This window comes from Oncorhynchus gorbuscha, linkage group LG17 (genome assembly GCF_021184085.1).
Source record: "Oncorhynchus gorbuscha isolate QuinsamMale2020 ecotype Even-year linkage group LG17, OgorEven_v1.0, whole genome shotgun sequence".
In the NCBI taxonomy this organism is placed as follows: Eukaryota; Metazoa; Chordata; class Actinopteri; order Salmoniformes; family Salmonidae; genus Oncorhynchus; species Oncorhynchus gorbuscha.
This window is the reverse complement of record NC_060189.1, coordinates 45,247,993-45,273,263: the sequence shown is the minus strand read 5'-3', so window position 1 is coordinate 45,273,263 and position 25,271 is coordinate 45,247,993. Positions and strand designations below refer to the sequence as shown.

General features: G+C 42.1%; 1 long non-coding RNA gene across 1 annotated transcript; it reads right to left on the bottom strand.

Moving 5' to 3' along the window:
• Positions 1-6,715: 6,715 nt before the first annotated feature.
• LOC124001876 lies at positions 6,716-7,746 on the bottom strand. The gene is made up of 4 exons (XR_006832880.1): positions 7,731-7,746; positions 7,486-7,598; positions 7,066-7,185; positions 6,716-6,867 (listed from the first exon to the last, which is right to left on the bottom strand). It is a non-coding gene; the product is annotated as an uncharacterized LOC124001876 (long non-coding RNA).
• Between the last annotated feature and the right edge of the window lie 17,525 nt (positions 7,747-25,271).

The window sequence follows — 25,271 nt, the reverse complement described above, 5'->3', positions numbered from 1 at the left end:
GCAGCTTGGTGAGAAGGCAACAACTGTTGGCGCAATTATTAGAAAATGGAAGAAGTTCAAGATGACGGTCAATCACCCTCGGTCTGGGGCTCCATCTATGATCTCACCTCATGGGGCATCAATGATCATGAGGAAGGTGAGGGATCAGCCCAGAACTACACGGCAGGACCTGGTCAATGACCTGAAGAGAGCTGGGAGCAACGTCTCAAAAAAAAAACATGAGTAACACACTACGCCGTCATGGATTAAAATCCTACAGAGCACGCAAGGTCCCCCTGCTCAAGCTAGAGCATGTCCAGGCCTGCCAATGACCATCTGGATGATCCAGAGGAGGAATGGGAGATGGTCATGTGGTCTGATGAGACAAAAATAGAGCCCTGCTGCAGTGTGTGCAAACCTGGTCAAGAACTACAGGAAACATATGATCTCTGCAATTGCAAACTAAGGTTTCTGTACCAAATATTAAGTTCTGCTTTTCTGATGTATCAAATACCTATGTCATGCAATAAAATACAAATTAATTACTTTAAAATTGTCACGCCTTGGTCATTGTATCTTGTGTTTTTGTTATATGTTTGGGTAGGCCAGGGTGTGACATGGGTTTATATGTTGTATTTTCGTATTGGGGTTTGTATTAATTAGGAGTGTGTATTAGTAGGGGTGTGTCTAGTTAGGCTTGGCTGCCTGAGGCGATTCCTAATTGGAGTCAGCTGATTCTAGTTGTCTCGGATTGGGAACCGTATTTAGGTAGCCTGAGTGCGCGTTGTATTTCGTGGGTGATTGTACCTGTCTTTGTGTTAGTCACCAGATAGGCTGTAATTTGTTTCACGTGTTTGTTGTTTTTGTATTTTCATTATTTCATGTACCGCTTTATCTTTATTAAAGGTCATGAGTAACCTACACGCTGCATTTCGGTCTGCCTCTCTTCTAACAACAGACGAAGATCATTACAAAAATCATACAATGCGATTTTCTGGATTTTTGTTTCAGATTCCGTCTCTCACAGTTGAAGTGTACCTTTTATAAAAATGACAGACCTCTACATGCTTTGTAAGTAGGAAAACCTGCAAAATCGGCAGTGTATCAAATACTTGTTCTCCCCACTGTATGTGTGTGTCTGTGCCGGTGTGTGTCTTCGCAGTCCCTGCCGTTCCGTAAGGTGGATTTTAGATCTGATTCTACTGCTTGCATCAGTTACCTGATATGTAATAGAGTTCCATAGAGCCATGGCTACATATAGTAATCTGCACCTCCCATAGTCTGTTCTGGATTTGGGGATAATGAAGAGACACCTGGTGGCAGGTCTTGTGGGGTATGCATGGGTATCCAAGCTGTGTGTTAGTAGTTTAAAAAGACAGCTCGTGTGGGCCCCCATACCCATAAATTATCACTCTTTGCGGATTACCTTATTTTATTTCTAACAAACCCAGAACACTCCCTCTCTCACTTGCAGATCCTACTACAGTGTTATAGTTCTTTCTCTGGATATAAAGTCAATTTTGATAAAAGCGAAATCTTACCGTTGTCTGTCTTTGACCATCATACCATCAAGCACAAGTTTCCTTTTAGATGGTCGCCTATGGGCTTCACATATTTGGGCATAATGGTGGATGGTAATCTGAACAACCTCTATAAACTCAATCTGGCCAGTTTGTTGCAAAAGGTGGAGGGTGACCTTTGTAAATGTATGGACTTACCTCTCACTCTACTGGGTAGAATCAATGTAATTAAAATGTCCTGCCCAGATTTATATATCTGTTTCAATCTCTCCCTATCCCTGTTCCCGTAACATTTTTTTCCTCTCTCGACAAGCTGACCAGACGGTTTATCTGTCACGGCAAAACCCATAGGGTTGGCCTGGATAACCTGACCCTTGATTACGGTCAAGGGGGCTTAAACCTCCTCAATTTTATAATGCACTACTGGGCTGCACAGTCTAGGTTTCTGGCTCAGAGGTTTGACAATGGTCCCTCTCCCTCATGGTTGAACATTGAAAAGCTTGAGGTAAATGATGACACTGGGGCAGAATTGTTTTATAAATGGGACAGAAAATCTATAAAAACCATCACAGACAACCCTTTAATCATACATTCTGTCCTGGCATGGTGCAAACTACATGAGCTGTTCGGAGGAGGGGGATTCCTTTCCCCTAAAACCCCTTTATGGAACAATATATTGATTCCTATGTTTTTCCAGAATAGTAACTTTAGACCATGGTCTGATAAGGGGATCACTCTTCTGGAACATTGTCATGAGGAGGGAGTACTTATGTCTTTTGATCAGCTGAAACATAAATACCACTTGTCTAACAGGGACTTCTTTAGCTACCTACAACTACGAAACTTTATTAGGGTGACTCTCAAGGGACAATGGAACCTACCTAAGATGTCACCTATTGAACAACTCTGCCACGCAGACCAACGACTGTTCAAGACCATTTCCCGTGTATACGATGCTCTTATGTCAGGACTAACACTGCCTGGGCTAGATAAACCCCGACTTAGATGGGAAAAAGATCTGGGTATTGATCTTGATGAGGATCTATGGAGTGACCTATGCAGGGATGGTGTTACATCCACATTGAACTCCAGATAAAGACTGATCCAGTTTAATTTCCTCCATCAGCTCTATATCACCCCATCTAGACTGCACAATTTCAACCCTGATATCTCCTCCCTATGTTTTAGATGTGGCTCAGATGAAGGAACATTCCTCCATTCCACTTGGCAGTGTTAAATAATACACGGTTTCTGGCAGGGGGTATGCGATACCATATCCTCAATTCACGGAGTTGCATTCCCTTTAGACCCGGAGGTCTGTCTACTGGGCAACTTTACTAACACCAATCTTAGGCAAAGCCATACTATAAAGCTAACATAAATATTGCTAGCGATTGCCAAGAAATGTATTGCCTTGAAATGGAAATTGGATTCCTCCCTGCCAGTTGCAATGTGGCTATCGGAAGTTAATTGTTGTATCCCTTTGAAGAAAATCACTTACTGCTTGAGGAATAAGTTAAAGACATTTTACAGAATTTGGCAACCTTTTTTTGACTATATGGAGAATCTCCCCCCACATCTCATTGATTGAATCTCTATATAATCCTCACATAATATTTCACACGTAATGTATAATATGTACCAATGTCTCATTATGATTATTGTTTTCTTATTGTATGTTTGTATATATAATTATAATTATTTTTTGTTATGCTCATCTGTTACTGTTACTTTGTCCTATCATTGTCTAATATCTTTTCAATTTTGTTTTGAATGTTCTTAACTGGAAAATGCAAAAATACATATATATTTTTTTTTAAAGACAGCTCGGTGCATTCAGCATGTCAACACTTCTTAGAAAAACACTAAACGATTTGTACCCAATTCCCCAGCTGGAGGATTACATTGATCGGTTTGGGAAAGCTCAGTATGTCTCAAAGTCTTATTTTCTGAAGGGATACTGGCAGGTATCCTTGTCAGAACATGCTAAGGAGGTATCTGCCTTTGTGACACCAAGAGGGTTTGTATCGGTGTCTGGTTCTTCCGTTTGGGATGAAAAATGCCCCAGCCACATTCCAACGTTTGATGAATACTGTGACGGCAGAGTTGAGCAATGTGGTCACTTACATTGACAAAGTGCTATAGTGTACAGCGACACATAAGCAGAGCATGTGGACCATATATGTGGATTGTTCCAGTGTTTGGAGGGGGCAGGGTTGGTGGTAAACTTATCCAAGTGTGAAATTGCACAGGCCCAAGGTGACCTTTTTGGGTCATGTGGTGGGGTTGCAGAAGGTGAAGCCAAGGGCAGCCAAGATCCAGATTGACTTGTCACGGATACGGAAGCAGTTGTTGAGAGTCTGAGAATGAGTGGGTTCTATCAGAGATGTTTTCCCAACTTTGCAGCGGTGACTGACACCTGACAATTTGAAAAAAGGAGCCAGGCTTTGCTGGACAGAGCAGTGTCAGCAGGCACTGGAACAGGTCATGGCCATCTTATCATGGGAGCCGGTGTATGGGGTGCCAGATTTCACAGTACCATTCAAGCTGTTTGCTGTTGCATGTGATGTGGGGGGTAGGAGATGTGTTGCTGATTAGAAAAGGTTATTAGCAGTGTTTACCAATCAGTCGAGTGCGATCGACTGGTCGGCTTTCCTAGTCGATCGCCAAACATTTCTGTAAAAAGCCCAACAATAAAGCTGTGTGTTCCTATTTTTGTATTTGTTTCTGGCTGTAGGAGCATTTGATTCAGCAGAGAAGATACTCCACAAGTTGTGGTTCGTCACCGCCTCAGACTCGCTCCCCACATTGTCTGGTCGGCTATGAGGTAAGCTTCGAGTCAAGGCAGACAACTCCACACACACACAATAACACACCACTCCAACGAGGGACCACAAGCAGAGGGTGCTGTGAGTGGAATTAATTACTCTCACCCCATGACCAGTAGCAGCTACCCTCCTGTACATGATGAGAGAGAAACCTGTTCTTCTTCCAAAATAGTCATAACGTGCCTGAAGCTGATAGGAAAGGAAACTGAGGACTTGACACGAGAGATACGGGAGCTATCGGAAGAGCTTAATTCAACTGCTTCAATGGATCCCCAACAGTCACTTCCCAGGCTGACCCGCAACAGTGAGGATGGAGCCTCACCTTCATCGGTTGCCAACTCACTGGCCCCCATAGCAGGCGCACCTCCACTAGAGATTGTCATCATCAAAGTCAGCTTGAGTGGGCACAGCTGGTGACAACCAGAGATGATAAACTGCAGTCACAAAGGTAGATAGAGCAGCTCATTGAAAACCTTGGGATCAGAGGACTCTCCTCAGGCCAGTCATCGTCATCATCTACTCAGTCAACCCCTCGCCGTCGAGAGCCATCGCACCAGCGAGACCGGTCCTCATCTCATTGCAGGACTCGTAGCCCTACAGCACCGCTGACAAGGTCAAATCTGTTGTTCCGCCCCTGAACAAGGCAGTTAACCCACTGTTCCCTGGTAGGCCCTCATTGTAAATAAGAATTTCCTCGCTGCACCAGAGTCCATTAGAGCTGGAGACGCTTCCCCTCCTGGTCACAATAGGGACACAGCTCCATCTGTCTCCAGCGACGTTCCTCTGCCGCAGGCAGGTGTGTGACCCTTATCTCCATGGGTTCAACTCTGCCCCAGGATGGACAACGGAGGAGGGTGAGGAGAGCGCCGGCGCTCCCAAAGAAGGTTTTCCAAACAGATGGCCATTGCGATGAGCGCGTTCAGGGAAAGGTTGTCGTCTCTGCACGCCAACTCCTCGCACAGTCCTCTTTCGGAATAGGGTGTGTAGCGCCAGTTCATTCCATCCGCTGGAGGCAGCCATGGTCCGGAGAGTGAGGGCATACTCCGCAGCGGTCTGGGCACCCTGCCCGAGTTGGAGTAGTCGCTCACCTCCCTCTCTGCACTCAGAGGATGGTCGAACAGTGCCCTGAAGAGAGCCATGAACCCCTCGTAGGAACCTAGTTCTTCCTCTCCTCTCTCCCAGAGAGGTACAACCACATCCAACACCGACCTCCCATTAATACTTTCACGTCAATGCACACACTTAGTCAGGTTACCGGACAACTAGGCAAGCCTACACTGGAGTATGCTTCAGGGGTTCTTCAAATTTAAACTGTGGGGTATCCTCTATAAGTTCTTAGGAAAAAAAACGTTTAAAATGGTTATTCAAAGAACCCCTTTTAATGGATCCTCGAAGAACCTTTTGAAGAACCTTTTTGGGCACAATTTTTAACTCCCCCCTCCCTTATTATTAATAATATTCATAACAATAACAACAATGTCACAATATTTCAGTTGTCAGTGTTTATTATGATATTAGTGGCAAAGCGAAATGTAAAAATCCAAACATGAGGTAAACTCCTAGCCGAGGCCCAAGTCCAATGGATATATCCTTTTGCTTGTTCATGTTAATGTGTTGATGTTCTCCGTATCCATAGCCAGAATGATTTTGCAGTGCATGGTGATCAAGCAGGTTTCCTGTTATTTTCATCAGAGGTGTAGGGAGGGGGAAGTGTGTGAATCAAAAAACTGCAATTACACAGATGTACAAATGTGAATGAATGTAAGGGTGCGTGCTGGTGGTAGGGTGTGTGCTGGTGACAGAGAAGTCAGGCGCAGGAGATCGAACTTATAAAACGGAGCAGTTTAATAAGTGCTCAAAAACTCAGAAATCCAAAATATACAAAATATAACAAGTGGGTACAAAACCCGTCGTATTATAACATGGCTCATTTAGCGAGGATGAAGTGTTGATGTTGCCACTTTGCACCACTAGATGTCCATCTGTATCAAGTTTCTCAGTCACCAAAAAAGTAAGTGGTCAGCTAAGAAAGTTTCCTTTACACCCCATGTCATATAATTAAGCAATTAGTTTTGTGCAATTAATTCTTACAATAAGATAACTGTTTCCAAAAGGATTTGGTGACATGTTAATCTAAAATGTTTAATTATGTTGTTTACCAAAGAGACCAACAACAACAAAAAATGTGTGAGATGTATTATAACATTTTAATCCGTATTCAATTCATACAATAAATTCTACATTTAATTAACACAGTACAGGAATACAGTTATATCATTGCAACCATAAGAGCACTATAAATATTATCCGCAGAATTTTACCTTTTGTGGATCACAATGATTTCCTAATATGGGATTTCTCTTAAAACACAAGGAACTTCAGTAATAAGTAGCGCAAAATATATAAACTGTTGCCAAACTTTTACTTCTACGACAAGGAGATTTCCGGCCCTTACAGACAGTTTCTGATTTATGGTAATAACAGGTGCTGCAGTGACACTCTGTGTGATTCGTCACCGGTAAGCCATCCTTGGTGGTGACCTGAGAGAGGAGAACGAGAAAAAGAATCAAGTGAAAGATAGATGGTTTAAAATAAAAACATTCAGGATAATTTGAGTTGTTAAATTATACGTTTAGATATCATGTGCATTACACTAGGAATGTCGTTGTGTCAGATGATCAAACTGTGTAGCAGAGAATATCAATCCCAACTACCTTATTAGCTAAATATTGTCTTACCCTATCCCCTTCTTTTGCAATGCAGCATGTGGCTTCAGAGGGGATGTTCTTGGGGACCAGCATGGTTTGCTTTGACCGTAGTGGGGTTGGAGAAGCTCTGGAGAAGCAGCAACCTGTACACTGCATGATGTTGGGGAATATTGTGTTCGGTTTCAGTGTGCATTCCTCACAACCCACTGTGAAGATAATGAAGACATAAATTAATTGAGAATCTATTGAATGGTATGATTTTAAGCTGCACCATGCATCACCAATGTGTGGCTCTCTTCCGTGTGGCTCTCTTCCACAGTTTGGGAATAAGGAGGTAATATAGCAATTTATATTCTCTCGCTATAATGACAATAGAACAACTCACTGGTCATTGTGTTTCCAGAACACATAAACCATCAACAAAAAGAGTTATTGTAACGTAAAACTTACTGTTTGTCTTGTCGCTGCTTGGGTAAGAGTCTGCGATGAATAGAAGTATGGACAGGATGAGGGATACTCCAGTTGATTTCAACAAGCACATTTTAGTGACAGGTGGCAATATCCTGGCAGGAAATATGAACAAAATCATTCAAAACCAGCCTTATTCATCTCAAAAGTTGAAAACTAATGAACACAAAAAACAGCAGTGAAACACTACATTGGAAACACAACATAGTGAATGGAAAAAGCATTACCTGTGTATGTTTCTCTTGGTGGAAGCCTGTTCAGTGTTCAGTGTAGACCCTACTTCTTCAGTGTAGACACCCCTTCAAATGAGTGAAATCGGCTATTTCAGCTACACCCGTTGCTGACAGGTGTATAAAATCGAGCACACCTCCATGCAATCTCCATAGACAAACATTGGCAGTAGAATGACCTTACTGAAGAACTCAGTGACTTTCAACATGGCACCATCATAGGATGCCACCTTTCCAAAAAGTCAGTTTGTCAAATTTCTACCCCTGCTAGAGCTGCTCTGGTCAACTGTAAGTGCTGTTATTGTGAAGTGGAGTTGTCTAGGAGCTCACAGAACAGGACCGATGAGCGCAGAAGCGAGTAGCACGTAAAAATCATCTGTCCTCTGTTGCAACACTCACTACCATGTTCCAAACTGCCCCTGGAAGCAACGTTAATACAAAAACTGTTCGTTGGGAGCTTCATGAAATGGGTTTCCATGGCCGAGCTGCCTCACACAATGTCAAGCTTCGGCTGGAGCAGTGTAAAGTTTACCGCTATTGGACTCTGGAGCAGTGGAAACACGTTCTCTGGAATGATGAATCACGCTTCACCGTCTGGTTTGGTGAATTCCAGGAGAACGCTACCTGCCCCAATGCATAGTGCCAAGTGTAAAGTTTGGTGGAGAAGGAATAATGGTCTGGGGCTGTTTTACATGGTTTGGGCTTTGCCCCTTATTTCCTGTGAAGGGAAATCTTAAAGCTACAGCATACAATGACATTCTAGACAATTCTGTGCTTCCAACTTTGTGGGAATAGTTTCCTGTTTCAGCATGACAGTGCCTCTGTGCAGAAAGTGAGGTCCATACAGAAATGGTTTGTTGAGATCGGTGTGGAAGATCTTGGCCTAGACAGAGCCCTGAACTCAGCCCCAGTGATCACCTTTGGGATGAATTGGAACACCGACTGCGAACCAGGTCTAATTGCCCAACATCGGTGACCGACCTCACTAATGCTCTTATTTCTGAATGGAAGAACGTTAGCGCAGCAATGTTCCAACATCTAGTGGAAAGCTTTTGCAGAGGAGCGGAGGCTGTTTTATCATCAAAGGAGGACCAACTCCATACTAATGCTCATGATTTTGGAATGAGATGTCTGATGAGCAGGTGTCCAGGTACTGTATTTACCTCAGATATGCGTTTCAATGATATGTTTATATTCATGTAATAACATTAATGAGTCAGTGTATCTTCAATTAAATTAGATGTATGCTAATGAATGTGTACTCTAAATTAAATGTGCACCATGTGGAAATCGCTCTGCCATTTTCTGTTTGCTAAGATTCTTACAGTTGGCCTAATTTCAGTTTATGTGACAAAACAAGCAAGTACAGTGTAGAGAATTATAACATTTACCCGGTACAGTTGAAATTGGGATTCATCTGTGAAAAGCACACTTCTCCAGCATGCCAGGGGTAATTTAACGTGAGCATTTGTCCACTGAAGTTGGTTACGATGCCGAACTGCAGTCAGGTCAAGGCCATGGTGAGGACGGCGAGTTTGCAGATGAGCTTCCCTGAGATGGTTTCTGACAGTTTGTGCAGAAAATCTTTGATTGTGCAAACTCACAGTTTCATCAGCTGTCCGGGTAGCTGGTCTCAGACGAATATGGGTTTGGTGAATGCCAGGAGAACGCTATGTGCCCCAATGCATAGTGCCAAGTGTAAAGTTTGGTGGAGGAGGAATAATGGTCTGGGGCTGTGAGGCCGGTTGGACGTACTGTCAAATTCTCTGAAACAGTGTTGGGGGGGGGCTTATAGTAGAGGAATGATCATTAAATTCCTGCAGTTAGCATGCCAATTGCACGCTCCCACAAAACTTGAGACATCAGTTGCGTTGTTGTGTGACAAAACTGCACATTTTAGAGTGGCTGTTTATTGTCCCCAGCTTAAGCTGCAACTATTGCTATTAAATCGGCTTCTTGATATGCTACATGTGTCAGGTGGATGGATTATCTTGGCAAAGGAGAAACGCTCACTAACAGGGATGTAAACAAATGTGAGCACCAAATATTTGAGAAATACATTTTTTGGGCGTATGGGATCTTTTATTTTAGCTCATAAACATGGGACCAACACTTTATACATGATAAGGGACACACTCTACACACACGCACACATGGATGTTGTATTGTAAATATGTAAATATGTGGCCTGAGGGAACACACTAAATGTATTGGGTAAAGTGTTATGAAATGTAATGTCATGTAAGATTTGAAACTGTATATAACTTAATGTTGCTGGACCCCAGAAAGAGTAGCTGCCGCCTTGGCAGCAGCTAATGGGGATCCTTAATAAATATACATACGAAATACAAATACATGTTGCGTTTATATTTTTGTTCAGTGTAAGAACAGCTACAACATAATATATTTTCATCCTTCCGTTCACCTGTGTTTTAAAATTTCCCGACCTTGGTTGCATTGGAGACTAGGCCCTGGCAGATGTAACTCAATATGCATGGAGGATGGCACATGAAATCGCAGAGATTTAAAGGCTTATGGTGCAACCATGTCATGAGCCATCTTCAATCCTGCACTCTTACTGTCATTGTATTTCTCCACTCAAAATGGTAATTGTATAGCCTACTGTAAAACATTAAGACTAATTGCTAAGGTGTTTTATTATTGATGTTTTCATTAACAAGACGAAAGATGAAAACCAGCTAAATGCATAGCACAGTACATGTTTTGTTATTGTAACATTTAATTATGTAGATAATAATTATGTGGGTCGACACTGATTGCCAGTGTGAGTAAAGTAGCACTCCCTTTACTTTCAATGCATTTTTCTACAAAAGGTGGGTAAACGCTTATGCAAAACAAGCATTACACTACACCCGCAATAACATCTGCTAATCACGTGTATGTGACCAATAAAATTTGATTTGATTAGAAAAGATGTGCATGAACAGCGTTTGTGTGTGTTTACCCTCCACTACACTACTGGTAACATTATGTAAATTATCTGTTATTTACTCTTCTCTAAAACCGCTCTGGATAAAGGCAATCTACAATTTTCTCAGTACAAATGAAAATCACTTTTATTCCCCAAAACTTTTAACATTTTCAATGGTATAGCATAGCATCTTCAATACATTGTTTACAGCCCGATTAACAATCAGTCCAGACAAAGCCATTGAAAGCAGTCCTAGAGCAACATTGGTGTGACACGGCAGCAACTGAGGTTGCACAGGGTCCCTGAGGAGCTTCACTTGTGGTACAAGGTCCAGGCCGCGATGAAGATCCTGTAGTTGAAAATGAAGATGAGGCCATTGGGATGTAGAAGACCATAATGGTGGAGAAGATGGTGTGGACGATGTGGTCATGCTCTTGGAATCACGTGTGGTGTGTGTGCATTTGGTATCCGGCACCAATGCACTTTCACAAAAAGTGTGGTGAAGCTGAGTTGGCTGGGAGGAAGTGAGGCGATCATGTCAATTGAGGGTTCTGGTTACTACATAGCCGTGTCTGTCTCCTCGACTCACCACATCCACTTAATCCCGCTCATATTGTCTCAACATCCAGTGGGATAGTAGTGCCTGGTGTTCCAGACTACTACTGTACACAGTACATGGACCATTGGCAGATTTGGGTTTACAGCTAGAAGCATCTGATTCTGGTGGAACTGGGGAAAAAGTAAAGGACCGTGGCTGATTTCAACACATACACAATACACACGTTTAACACAGGATTTATACAGTGGAGTGTGTATTGTTGTAGTATATAGAGTGAATGTAGCTATAGTGTATAAAATCTATATGAAAAAACTGCATGTGGAAAATGAATTGCACTGCCTAAGAGACTGTTGGCTCAAGATGGCACCGGAGGAGGTGGCTGCCGTTTTACCATCTCCTAACCAATTGTGCTATTATGTAGGTATTTTCACGTTGTTTGTAAATTATTTTGTACATAATGTTTCTGCAACCGTATCTTACGGCAGAAAAGAGCTTCTGGATATCAGGACAGCGATCACTCACCTCGGATTAGACAAAGATTTTTTCAACAACAAGCAGGACTCACACGATATTCTCCAAACACCCCACAGGGCAGACATCCCAATTATTCGCAAAAGGAAGCGACGCAGAGGACTAAGAGCCGGATGCCTCGTCCAGACCTGCAGAAGGCGAGTAGGAAAGCTGCCGCAACACTGGAGCTCCCCAGGGGTGCGTGCTCAGTCCCCTCCTGTACTCCCTGTTCACCCACAACTGCATGGCCAGGCATGACTACAATACCATCATTAAGTTTGCAGACGACACAACAGTGGTAGGCCTGATCACCGACAACGACGAGACAGCCTATAGGGAGGAGGTCAGAGACCTGGCCGGGTGGTACCAGAATAACAACCTATCCCTCAACGTAACCAAGACTAAGGAAATTATTGTGGACTACAGGAAAAGGAGAACCGAGCGTGCCTCCATTCTCATCGACGGGGCTGTAGTGAAGCAGGTTGAGAGCTTCAAGTTCCTTGGTGTCCACATCAACAACAACCTAGAATGGTCCAAACACACCAAGACAGCCGTGAAGAGGGCACAACAAAGCCTATTCCCCCTCAGGAAACAAAAAATATTTGGCATGGGTCCTGAGATCCTCAAAAGGTTCTACATCTGCAACATCGAGAGCATCCTGACCGGTTGCATCACTGCCTGGTACGGCAATTGCTCGGCCTCCGACCGTACATCACTGGGGCAAAGCTGCCTGCCATCCAGGACCTCTACACCTGGCGGTGTCAGAGGAAGGCTCTAAAAATTGTCAAAGACCCCAGCCACCCCAGTCATAAACTGTTCTCTTCACTATCACATGGCAAGCGGTACCGGAGTGCCAAGTCTAGGACAAAAAGGCTTCTCAACAGTTTTTACCCACAAGCCATAAGACTCCTGAACAGGTAACCAAATGGTCACCCGGACTATTTGCACACTTGCCGCCCCCAACACCTCTTTTACGCTGCTGTAACTCTCTGTTTATCTTATATGCATAGTCACTTTAGCTATACTTTCATGTACATACTACCTCAATTGGCCCGACCAATCAGTGCTCCTGCACATTGGCTAGCCGGGCTATCTGCATTGTGTCCCACCACCCGCCAACCCCTCTTTTTGCTCTACTGCTACTCTGTTCATCATATATGCATAGTCACTTTAACCATGTACATACCACCTCAATAAGCCTGACTAACCAGTGTCTGTATATAGCCTTGCTACTCTTATTTTCAAATGTCTTTTTACTGTTGTTTTATATCTTTACTTACACACACACACACACACATCTTTTTTTTGCACAATTGGTTAGAGCCTGTAAGTAAGCATTTCACTGTAAGGTTCTACACCTGATATATTCGGCGCATGTGATAAATACATTTTGATTTGACTCACTTGTTTGGGTTGTGTCGTGGCAGAATCAGAAACCTTTAGGTAACATTTATAAATAAGATGTTTTATTAATTTTCATATGTAAACGTATCTTTTAAACCATGTGAAGGGATGATTGAGGGGGAACCAATTATCTCTTGGCTCCACAATGTCTGTGTGCCAGTCACTCCCTACTTTTCGCCTTGGGTAGAGGTTAGGTTTGTCTTCTTATGGGAAGATGTCTAACTATTTACATGTCCCCTCTGAGGTTGCCCTGATCTTGATTTAGTATATGGCCTAGGAGGCTCACTGTCTCTGTGATCTTGTCCAGGAGGTGGTGTATTTGATATATGCCATTGGGTGAGGTAATGGGGTTGGTCCTGAGTGGTACCAAGAGCGAGATAGGAACATAGTTTAGGAGACCAAAGCTGAACGATCATTTATAGCCAATGCTGTCTGGCTATGTGTGTCTTTGCTATAAAGGATCTCAGTTGCAATGTGTAAGCACTCTCAGAGAATTCATTTATAGACACTGAATTGATCGGAGAGTCACAGGGTTGTGATGGAGCTCATAATAATTAAAGATGGACTTTATGATAACTCTGACTGGTGTGGTGGTTTGCTCTCATGATTTGGTAAATACAGGAAATTTCCACTACAGTTGGCAACATTTTCATGCTTTTTTCTTTTAACAGCACACCTACGGCAAATATGGTTTTATTTAGATGCTTGATTCATGTTATTTGAAATATTTTTTAAATTCCAGTAGGGTTAATGCATCAATCCACAGTTACTAAAATCAACAATGTTAATATGCTGTGTTCATTGTAGAATTAAGATTACAATAGTATTTTTTTGCTTGGTGGGGGCTGTTTATGCCAACCCAGTAAGTACCCTTGTTGTTTATTGAACAATCTTAATTTATTCACAATAAAAATGTAAATGATGAGTTGAAATAGATTTAACACATCAGACATGTGTATTATTTTTGTATTCTCACATATTGTGTTCTCCTTGTAACGGCTTTCTTCTGTGGACGAAGGAGAGGACCAAAGCGCAGCGTGGTTAGTGTTCATCATGTTTAATCAAGACGATAACCGTGAACACTACAAAATACAAAACAAATGTTTAAAAAACGTTCTGACACACGAAGACAACCACCCACAAAACCCAACACAAAACAGGCTACCTAAATATGGTTCCCAATCAGAGACAATGACTGACACCTGTCTCTGATTGAGAACCATATCAGGCCAAACATAGAAATGGGAAAACTAGACACACAACATAGAATGCCCACTCAGCTCACATCCTGAACAACACTAAAACAAAGAAAACACAAAAGAACTATGTTCAGAACGTGACACTCTTACTGTATATGTTTTTTTTTACAGCTTCTGTACAAAGTTATTTTGGAGCAGAGCGAACTGGATTCATCAAAGGTGGTAAGTGCTATCGAAACAAACAATCAAAAGTATCTGCAGTTTGATTGTTGTGTTGGGGTGTGGGTCTGAAAAATGCACACAAACGCAAGCCTGTTGACTGCGATCACGCAGTCCAAGTAAGAAGATCTGACAGTTACGGTAGTTCATCATTCCTGTGCCAAACCTCAAGTTTAGATAGCATTCGAGGTAGAGCTCATTGCACTGTATACACCCATATTCTCTACTTACAATGGGTTATTTGGGCAATGGTGGACTTGTTAAGATTTTAAATGAGCATGATTTGATTTGATTGTCGATCCTGGCACACAGATTGTCATTAAATGCATTGCGGTTTTCTGCTGGCATTGTGTTTCAGACTCAAACGCAAAGGCTAAATCCATCCGCCTCGCAATCTTCAGATCAAAGTGACACTTGACACAAAGTGACACAGAGCTTGAGATGGGTTGAATGGAATAACATTAAAATGTCACCAGGTGTAGAATGTTAAACATACAAGTGTGAGTGCATTGGCGAAAATCAGAATAGGTCTTTATGTAACATTTACATTTACATTTAAGTCATTTAGCAGACGCTCTTATCCAGAGCGACACATATCCGTTACACTTTATAATTACTGCCATGAATAAGACATAATTTATACTTTTTTAAATCTTCATAAATATACTATGTTTATTAATTGTAATGCATATAAATGTTTATAATAATCTATTTTCTTATAGAGCTCTGAAGAAAGTACCTCAGATGACCAAGTAAGTTCATATTTTAATTAAAACAGGTGTATTCTTTTCTACTCAAAAGTATTGACCATTCAAGCAATGCCTTGAATGTATCTGGGGCCGTATTCACACAGCATTTCAGAGCAGTATTGCTGTTCTAGGATCAGGTCCCCATTGTCCATGTAATCTTATTCATTAGGATCTACAAGCCAAAACTGATCATAGATCAGCATACTCTCAGACGCTTGATAATGTCACCCCTGTTCTCCTTTATCAAGTGGCTCTAATCTTGAATATTCTATCTTTGTTAAATTGGGTTTCAGAATTCAGAGTCTGATTTATTGGAATCCAAATCAGAGATGAGTGACAACAACAGTATTCCTACTCAAGTATTATCCTTCCCACATGAAGAAATACTATATTATAAACTGGGTGGTTCGAGCCCTGAATGCTGATTGGCTAACATATGTGACATTGCAGACCATATACCCACGAGTATGACAAAACATGTATTTCTACTGCTCTAATTACATTGGTAACAAGTTTATAATAGCAACAAGGCACCTCGGGGGTTTACGGTATATGACCATTATACCACGGCTGAGGGCTGTATCCAGGCACACCGCATCGCGTCCTGCATAAGAACAGCCCTTAGCCGTGTTTACAGTGGTCATACACCACACACCCCAGGGCCTTGTTGCTTAAGTATACTATGGTATAAATACTATAGTATTCATTGTAGTGTTTACTGTTGTATACTGTAGTATTCACAGTAAACTATAGTAAACACTGTAGTAAAATAAAACTGTAGAATATACTATAGTAATTAATATAGTGTTTTTGCAGATTGTATTATACTTGTCAGGACCCGGTTACGAACCCGGGTCTCCGGAGTGAGAAACAGTCACTTAACCAACTGAGCCACGAATAGTCGGCAGAACCCAGAAGATGAGGCAGACACAGCAGTACTTGAGACGGTGTATTTAATGAAGTAAAAAAGTGAAGTTCTTCAGGAAAACATGTAACTCCACAACCTCAAAAGGAATTCCACAAGAACAAAGGTAATCCTCCAAGACAAAAAAGGTAAATCCACAAGGTGGAAGGTAAAGCACAAAAAGCCTCAAAAGATACTAAAAAACAAACAAACAAGAACAAAAAACAGAATTCCACAAGAGAGTCCACCGGGATCAACAAGAGTTCACAGAGTACTAGGGCTGGGTGCTAACATACAAACACAGAGCAAAGAACAGAGGAAAACAAAGGGTTTAAATACAATCAGGGGAAACGAGGCACAGGTGCAAATAATAATGGGGATCAAGGGGAAACAAAAGGTCAAAAGGCACAATGGGGGCATCTAGTGACCAAAAACCGGAACAACCCTGGCCAAATCCTGACAATACTGTAGTATTTACTGAAGTGTTTTTGCAGACTGTAGTATACTGTAGTATATACTGTAGTGTTTTTGCAGACATTAATATACTATTGCTATATTGCTATATTGCTATATGGGGAGTGGAATGGGCAGAGTAAATGCAAATTAAATACTGTAGTATAAAAAGTGTAGCATTTTTGCTGACTGTAGTGTTTTTGCAGACATTACTGTAGTATTTACCACATAGATTTTTGCAGATAATACTGTAGTATTTATTAAGTAAAGTATACTACAATGTTGTATAGCAAGTACTACCTATGATTGAGGGATACTACAGTGTGTAGTATAGTATTATACATTATCCTACAGTTTACTATAGAATTCTATAGTGAGTACTGTAGTATTCTATAGTAAACTAGTATTTAATGTTGGTTGTTCTGGTTGTGCACATACTTGGGCTGTTAGTCGATACAAAAATAAATACATTGTAAAATACCGCCTTGGTCTATTTTGTTGTAATCTGTTCCCCTTCACAGAGTCTTCCGAGAGCCATTCTTGGGGGAGAGTGAGAGCCAATCACTGGAGGACAGGATAAAGATCCTCAGAATGATATAATTCCACACAGTGCATATCAAAACAATAAAATTAGAAGGATGCAATCAATTTACAATATGTCAGGCAAATGACGATGGTTGCATTTACTGTATATTCTGTTGGTTTGTTTCAACAGACTGACCCCAATACTATTGGGGATACAAGAGACAAAAGCCAAGGCAGTGATGAAAATGTTCAAAAGGTTAGTCGTGCAATGCACTTGTCATAATATCCTGTGTCATGTTATGTCATACACTTATAATAAGAACGCATTTTCACACAATACTAAGCCTGTCAAAATCTTAGTTTGACATTTATATTTTGTCCACACATTTAGAATCTACTAGCTCGTCATTGACCCGAAAAGGGTCCATCAGAGAAATACTCGAAAAATTGCCAAAGACTCCAGCCACTCAAGCCAGACTCTTCCCTATGCTACCATCTGGCAAACGATACCGGAGCATCGGTTCCCAGACCATCAGGCTTCGAGAAAGCTTCTAAACCCAAGCCATAAGACTGCTAAATCACAGGAGGCTGCTAAGAGGAGTACAGCTCATAATAATGTCTGGAATGAAGCGAATGGAATGGCAACAAACACCTGGAATCCATGTGTTTTATGTATTTGAAACCATTATCAAGCTGCATACCACCCTGTGTTCTTGGGCACAGGGACTATGGTGGTCTGCTTGAAACATGCTGTTATTACAGACTCAGTCAGGGAGAGGTTGAAAATGTCAGTGAGGACACTTTTCAATTGGTCAGCGCATGCTCAGAGTAAATGTCCTGGTAATCCGTCTAGCCCTGCGGCATTTTAAATGTTGACCTGTTTGAAGGTCTTACCCACATCGGCTGCGGAGAGCTTGATCACACAGTTGTCCGGAACAGCTGATGCTCTCATGCATGTTTCAGTGTTACTTGCCTCGAAGCGAGCATAGAAGTTATTTAGCTCGTCTGGTAGGCTTGTGTCACTGTCACTTTGTAGTCTGTAATAGTTTGCAAGCACTGCCACATCAGAGCCGGTGTAGTACAATTCGATCTTAGTCCTGTACTGATGCTTTGCTTGTTTGATGGTTCGTCGGAGGGCATTTCTTATAAGTGTCATGACGTTGGCCTGGGGGTAGGTTTGTGACAGTCATAAATACCTCTTCCCCCCTTTTTCTTCTCTCTACCCTACTAATGTTACATTTGCAAAACCCTTGGTTAACATAGAGATTCTGGGAACATCAGAAGGTGGGGGGAAATGAACTATATTCTGGTAATCCGACCAATTGAACATATGCGGTGGAACTAAATGAATATGATGTCAGTTCGGTTGTCATCTGAGACATTCTCATCAATGATAAGATGACATAAACTGTACAGTGGAAAGTCTACACATCAGAGTTATCGGATTCACATGGAATTGTTGTTCAATTTAAATGTTTGAATATGAAATTATTTGTGATGGGATGAAATGTGATTTTAGCTTCTAAAAAATCTTATGTGAGTTTTCATAAGATAGGGCTCTGCTCAATCAGTGGCCCACCCCTGTGAAGGGACATGGGCTATAAAACTTTTCCCTTCCTATATAAGCCCTTGACGACAATATAACCTCCTGTTCCGAGGACGTGAGGATGATGGTCCTATGTCAGAATGGTTCAGATAATAACTACAGAACGAAGCCAACATCAGCGTGAGCTTTGGTTGTGAATGGTATGAACTTTGAACTTTTATTCACTACAGAAGAGATACCTACTATCCGTTAGGTTAGCAACAGCAGATGCAAACTAGGGTTAGGAAGGAACAGACAGAGTATCCCGTCTGTCACCCAACGACGTTACTACAACATATACAATTGACAACCAGAGACATTCTTCAAAGGACTCGGTTGGGCAACACGGCCTTCCATCTACCACCAACCTACCGAAGCGCAGCTCTGAGTAAATATTTATTGCATTTTCCTTTTCCAAATGGGCGGTAATTTCGAATGCATAAGATACTGTATTTGCGATAGAACAGCTTCTTCCCTTTGTTCATCAGTCTTCCCGCTCTTTCACTCAAACCCAGACCCTTTTCTTTTGTGTAACAAGCTGTCATATCTGTTCCGCCCGCTAGAGACGTTTTCCTTTATGACGTAATTTGTAATCAAGTTATGATTTAATTATGTGTATGTGTAATTCTGTGTGATTAGTTCGGTATTTAGTAAATAAATAATTCAACCCAATTATGTATTGCTGATTCAACTTGTGAGCCAGGGTTACAACTTTCAGATGAGACTGAATTAAGATGACAATTAATATTGACTGCTATTGATGTTAAATATTACTAGGTCTTTAAGAGTTTATTCAGAAGATAACAGCTCTATAAATATTATTTTGTGGTGCCCTACTCTCCAGTTAATTACAATTACATGCTTAGCTCAATCAAGTGATATTAATTACAGAGAAATTATTTTATAGAATGGCAAGTCATATCACTTAATCCAGCATAGCAAAAGACACGACATAAACTACCAGGTTAGAGTCCCAATCCTTGAAAGCGGAAGCTCTACTCTTTAGCTCAGTGCGAATGTTGCCTGTAATCTATGGCTTCTGGTTGGGGTATGTACGTACAGTCACTGTGGGGACGACGTCCTCAATGCACGAGGAGCGCCACCTCTGGATGAGTGTTTTCCTGTTTGCTTATGGTGGTATACAGCTCATTGAGTACGGTTTTAGTGCCAGCATTGGTCTGTGGTCTGTGGTGGTATGTAAAGTACAGATAAAAACTCTCAAGGTAGATAGTGTGGTCTACTGCTTATCATAAGATACTCTACCTCAGGCGAGCAAAACTTAGAGACTTCCTTAGATATCATGCACCAGCTGTTGTTTACAAATATCCATAGGCCCCCGCCCCGTGTCTTGCCAGAGGCTGCTGTAATATACTGCCGATAGACTGTATAACCCGCCACCTACAGTGGGGCAAAAAAGTATTTAGTCAGCCACCAATTGTGCAAGTTCTCCCACTTAAAAAGATGAGAGAGGCCTGTAATTTTCATCATAGGTACACTTCAACTATGACAGAAAAAAAATTGAAAAAAAATCCAGAAAATCACATTGTAGGATTTTCAATGAATTTATCTGCAAATTATGGTGGAAAATAAGTATTTGATCAATAACAAAAGTTTATCTCAATACTTTGTCATTGCCAACAAAGGGTATATAACAGAGGTCAAACATTTTCTGTAAGTCTTCACAAGGTTTTCACACACTGTTGCTGGTATTTTGGCCCATTCCTCAATGCAGATCTCCTCTACAGCAGTGATGTTTTGGGGCTGTTGCTGGGCAACACAGACTTTCAACTCCCTCCAAAGATTTCCTATTGGGTTGAGATCTGGAGACTGGCTAGGCCACTCCAGGACCTTGAAATGCTTCTTACGAAGCCACTCTGTCACGGCTTTCTTCTGTTGAAGGAGAGGCGAACCAAAACACAGCATAGTTATTGTGATACATCTTTAATAAAGATGAAACTAAAACAATATACAAAAACAATAAATGTTTAAAAAAAACTAAAACAGCACTATCTGGTGAAACAAACACAAAGACAGGAACAATCACCCACAAAACCCAACACCAAACAGGCTACCTAAATATGGCTCCCAATCAGAGACAATGACTAACACCTGCCTCTGATTGAGAACCATATCAGGCCCAAACACAGAAACAGACAAACAAGACATCCAACATAGAATGCCCACTCAGATCACACCCTGACCAAACAAAACATAGAACATACAAAGCAAACTATGGTCAGGGTGTAACACACTCCTTCGTTGCCCGGGCGGTGTGTTTGGGATCATTGTCATGCTGAAAGACCCAGCCACGTTTCATCTTCAATGCCCTTGCTGATGGAAGGAGGTTTTCACTCAAAATCTCATGATACATGGCCCCATTCATTCTTTCCTTTACACGGATCAGTCGTCCTGGTCCCTTTGCAGAAAAACAGGCCCAAACATGATGTTTCGACCCCCATGCTTCACAGTAGGTATGGTGTTCTTTGAATGCAACTCAGCATTCTTTGTCCTCCAAACATGACGAGTTGAGTTTTTACCAAAAAGTTATATTTTGGTTTCATCTGACCATATGACATTCTCCCAATCTTCTTCTGGATCATCCAAATGCTCTCTAGCAAACTTCAGACGGGCCTGGACATGTACTGGCTTAAGCATGGGGACACGTCTGGCACTGCAGGATTTTAGTCCCTGGCGGAGTAGTGTGTTACTGATAGTAGGCTTTGTTACTTTGGTCCCAGCTTTCTGCAGGTCATTCACAAGGTCATGTGTGGTTCTGGTCATGTGTGGTTTTGGGATTTTTGCTCACCGTTCTTGTGATCATTTTGACCCCACGGGTTTAGATCTTGCGTGGAGCCCCAGATCGAGGGAGATTATCAGTGGCCTTGTATGTCTTCCATTTCCTAATAATTGCTCCCACAGTTGATTACTTCAAACCAAGCTGCTTACCTATTGCAGATTCAGTCTTCCCAGTCTGGTGCAGGTCTACAATTTTGTTTCTGGTGTCCTTTGACAGCTCTTTGGTCTTGGCCATAGTGGAGTTTGGAGTGTGACTGTTTGAGGTTGTGGACAGGTGTCTTTTATACTGATAACAAGTTCAAACAGGTGCCATTAATACAGGTAACGAGTGGAGGACAGAGGAGCCTCTTAAAGAAGAAGTTGCAGGTCTGTGTGAGCCAGAAATCTTGCTTGTTTGATGACAATTACAGGCCTCTCTCATCTTTTTAAGTGGGAGAACTTGCACAATTGGTGGCTGACTAAATACTTTTTTGCCCCACTGTATATGTTCTTAATGTCATCGAAATGTTAGTCATGCAATGCACTTGTCATAATATCCTGTGTCATGTTATGTCCTACACTTATAATAAGAACGCATAAGATATAATAAGAAGGCATAACATAAGATATTACAGTATTTAACGTCCTGTTGGTAGAATATACGTGCTTTCAGTTCGTCCTATTTATTTTCCAGCGATTGAACGTTAGCTAGCAGGGCGGAAGGAAAAGGCAGTTCTGATGTCCAAAAGCTCTTTTCGGTCATAAGAGATGGTAGCAGCAACATTATGTACAAAACAGGTTACGAACAACGCAATTTTTAAAAATAGCATGGATGGTTAAGAGTCGATAAAACGGCAGCCATCCCCTCAGGCGCCATCTTTAATCATGTCACTCCTTTTTACAAATGTTTAATTTAACCTTTAGGAAACTAGGCAAGTCAGTTAAGAACAAATTCTTATTTACAATGGCGGCCTACACTGGCCAAACCAAAACCCGGCTGGTCCAACTGTGCGCCGCCCTGTGGCACTCCCAATCATGTCCGGATGTGATACAGCCCAGGATCGAACCAGGGTCTGTAGTGACGCCTTTAGCACTTAGAGGTAGTGCCTTACACTGCTGCACCTTAGACCGCTGCGCCACTCCTCAGTAAAAGGCACATGACAGTCCACTTGGAGTTTGTCAAAAGGCACCTAAAGGACTCTCAGACCATGAGAAATAAGATTCTCTGGTCTGATGAAACCAAGCTTGAACGCTTTGTCCTGAATGCCAAGTGTCACGTCTGGAGAAAACCTGACACCATGAATCATGGTGTGGCAGTATCATGCTGTGGGGATGTTTTTTAGTGGCAGGGACTGGGAGACTAGTCAGGATCAAGGGAAACATGAACGAAGCAAAGTACAGAGAGATCCTTGATGAAAACCTGCTCCAGAGTGCTCAGGATCTAAGACTGGGTTCACCTTCCAGTAGGTCAATAACCCTAAGCACACAGCCAAGACAACACAGGAGTGGCTTCGGGACAAGTCTCTGAATGTCCTTGAGTGGCCCAGCCAGAGCCAGGACTTGAACCCGATCTAACATCTCTGGAAAGAACTGAAAATAGAATTGCCGGGACGCTCCCCATCCAACCTGACAGACCTTGAGGGGATCTGCAGAGAAGATTGGGAGAAACTCCCCAAATACAGGTGTTTTTTATTTATTTTATTTTTATTTCACCTTTTTTAACCAGGTAGGCTAGTTGAGAACAAGTTCTCATTTGCAACTGCGACATTGGCCAAGATAAAGCAAAGCAGTTCGACACACACAACAGCATAGAGTTACACATGGAATAAACAAACATATAATCAATAATACAGTAGAAAAGACTATATACAGCATGTGCAAATGAAGTAGGATAAGAGAGGTAGGCAATAAATAGGCCATGGTGGCAAAGTAATTACAATATAGCAATTAAATACTGGAATGGTAGGATGTGTAGAAGATTAATGTGCAAGTAGAGATACTGGGGTGCAATGGAGCAAGATTAATAAATAAATAAATACAGTATGGGGATGAGGTAGATTGGATTGGCAATGTACAGGTACAGTGATCTGTGAGCTGCTCTGACAGCTGGTGCTTAATGCTAGTGAGGGAGGTAAGAGTCTCCAGCTTCAGAGATTTTTGCAGTTCATTCCAGTCTTTGGCAACAGAGAACTGGAAGGAGAGGCGGCCAAAGGAAGAATTGGCTTTGGGGGTGACCAGTGAGATATACCTGCTGGAGAGTGTTCTACGGGTGGGTGCTGCTATGGTGACCAGTGAGCTGAGATAAGGCGGGGCTTTACCTAGCAAAGACTTATGAATTACCTGGAGCCAGTGGGTTTGGCGACGAGTATGAAGCGAGGGCCAGCCAACGAGATCGTACAGGTCGCAGTGGTGGGTAGTATATGGGGCTTCGGTGACAAAACGGATGGCACTTTGAAAGACTGCATCCGATTTGTTGAGTAGAGTGTTGGAGGCTATTTTGTAAATGACATCGCCGAAGTCAAGGATTGGTAGGATAGTCTGTTTTACGAGGGTATGTTTGGAAGCATGAGTGAAGGATGCTTTGTGTGAAATAAGAAGCTGATTCTAGAATTAATTTTGGATTGGAGATGTTTAATGTGAGTCTGGAAGGAGAGTTTAAAGTCTAACCAGACACCTAGGTATTTGTAGTTGTCCACATATTCTAAGTCAGAACCGTCCAGAGTAGTGATTCTGGACAGGCGGGCTGGTGCGGGCAGCGATCGGTTGAAGAGCATGCATTTAGTTTACTTGCATTTAAGAGCAGTTGGAGGCCACGGATGGAGAGTTGTATGGCATTGAAGCTCATCTGGAGGTTAGCTAACACAGTGTCCAACGAAGGGCCAGAGGTATACAGAATGGTGTCATCTGCGTAGAGGTGGATCAAAGAATCACCAGCAGCGAGTGCGACATCATTGATGTATACAGAGAAGATATTCGGCCCGAGAAATGAACCCTGTGGCACCCCCATAGAGACTGCCGGACAACAGGCCCTCCGATTTGACATACTGAACTCTATCGGAGAAGTAGTTGGTGAACCAAGTGAGGCAATCATTTGAGAAACCAAGGCTTTTGAGTCTGCCAATAAGAATGTTGTGATTGACAGAGTCGAAAGCCTTAGCCAGGTCGATGAATACGGCTGCACAGTAATGTCTCTTTTCGATAGCGGTTAGGATATCATTTAGGACCTTGAGGGTGACTGAGGTGCACCCTGAAACCAGCTCTGAAACCAGATTGCATTGTGGAGAAGGTACGGTGAGATTCAAAATGGTTGGTAATCTGTTTGTTAACTTGGCTTTCAAAGACCTTGGCTTTCAAAGACCAGTGTCACCAGCAAAGCACCCCCACACCATCACACCTCCTTCTCCATGCTTAATGGTGGGAACCACACATGTGGAGATCATCTGTTCACCTACTCTGCGTCTCACAAAGACACGGCGGTTGGAACCAAAAATCTCCAATTTGGACTCATCGGACCAAAGGACAGATTTCGACAGGTCTATTGTCCATTGCTCGTGTTTATTGGCCCAAACAAGTCTCTTCATCTTATTGGTGTGCTTTAGTAGTGGTTTCTTTGCATAAATTCGACCATGAAGGCCTGATTCATGCAGTCTCCTCTGAACAGTTGATGTTGAGATGTGTCTGTTACTTGAACTCTGAGGCTGGTAACTCGAATGAACGTATCCTT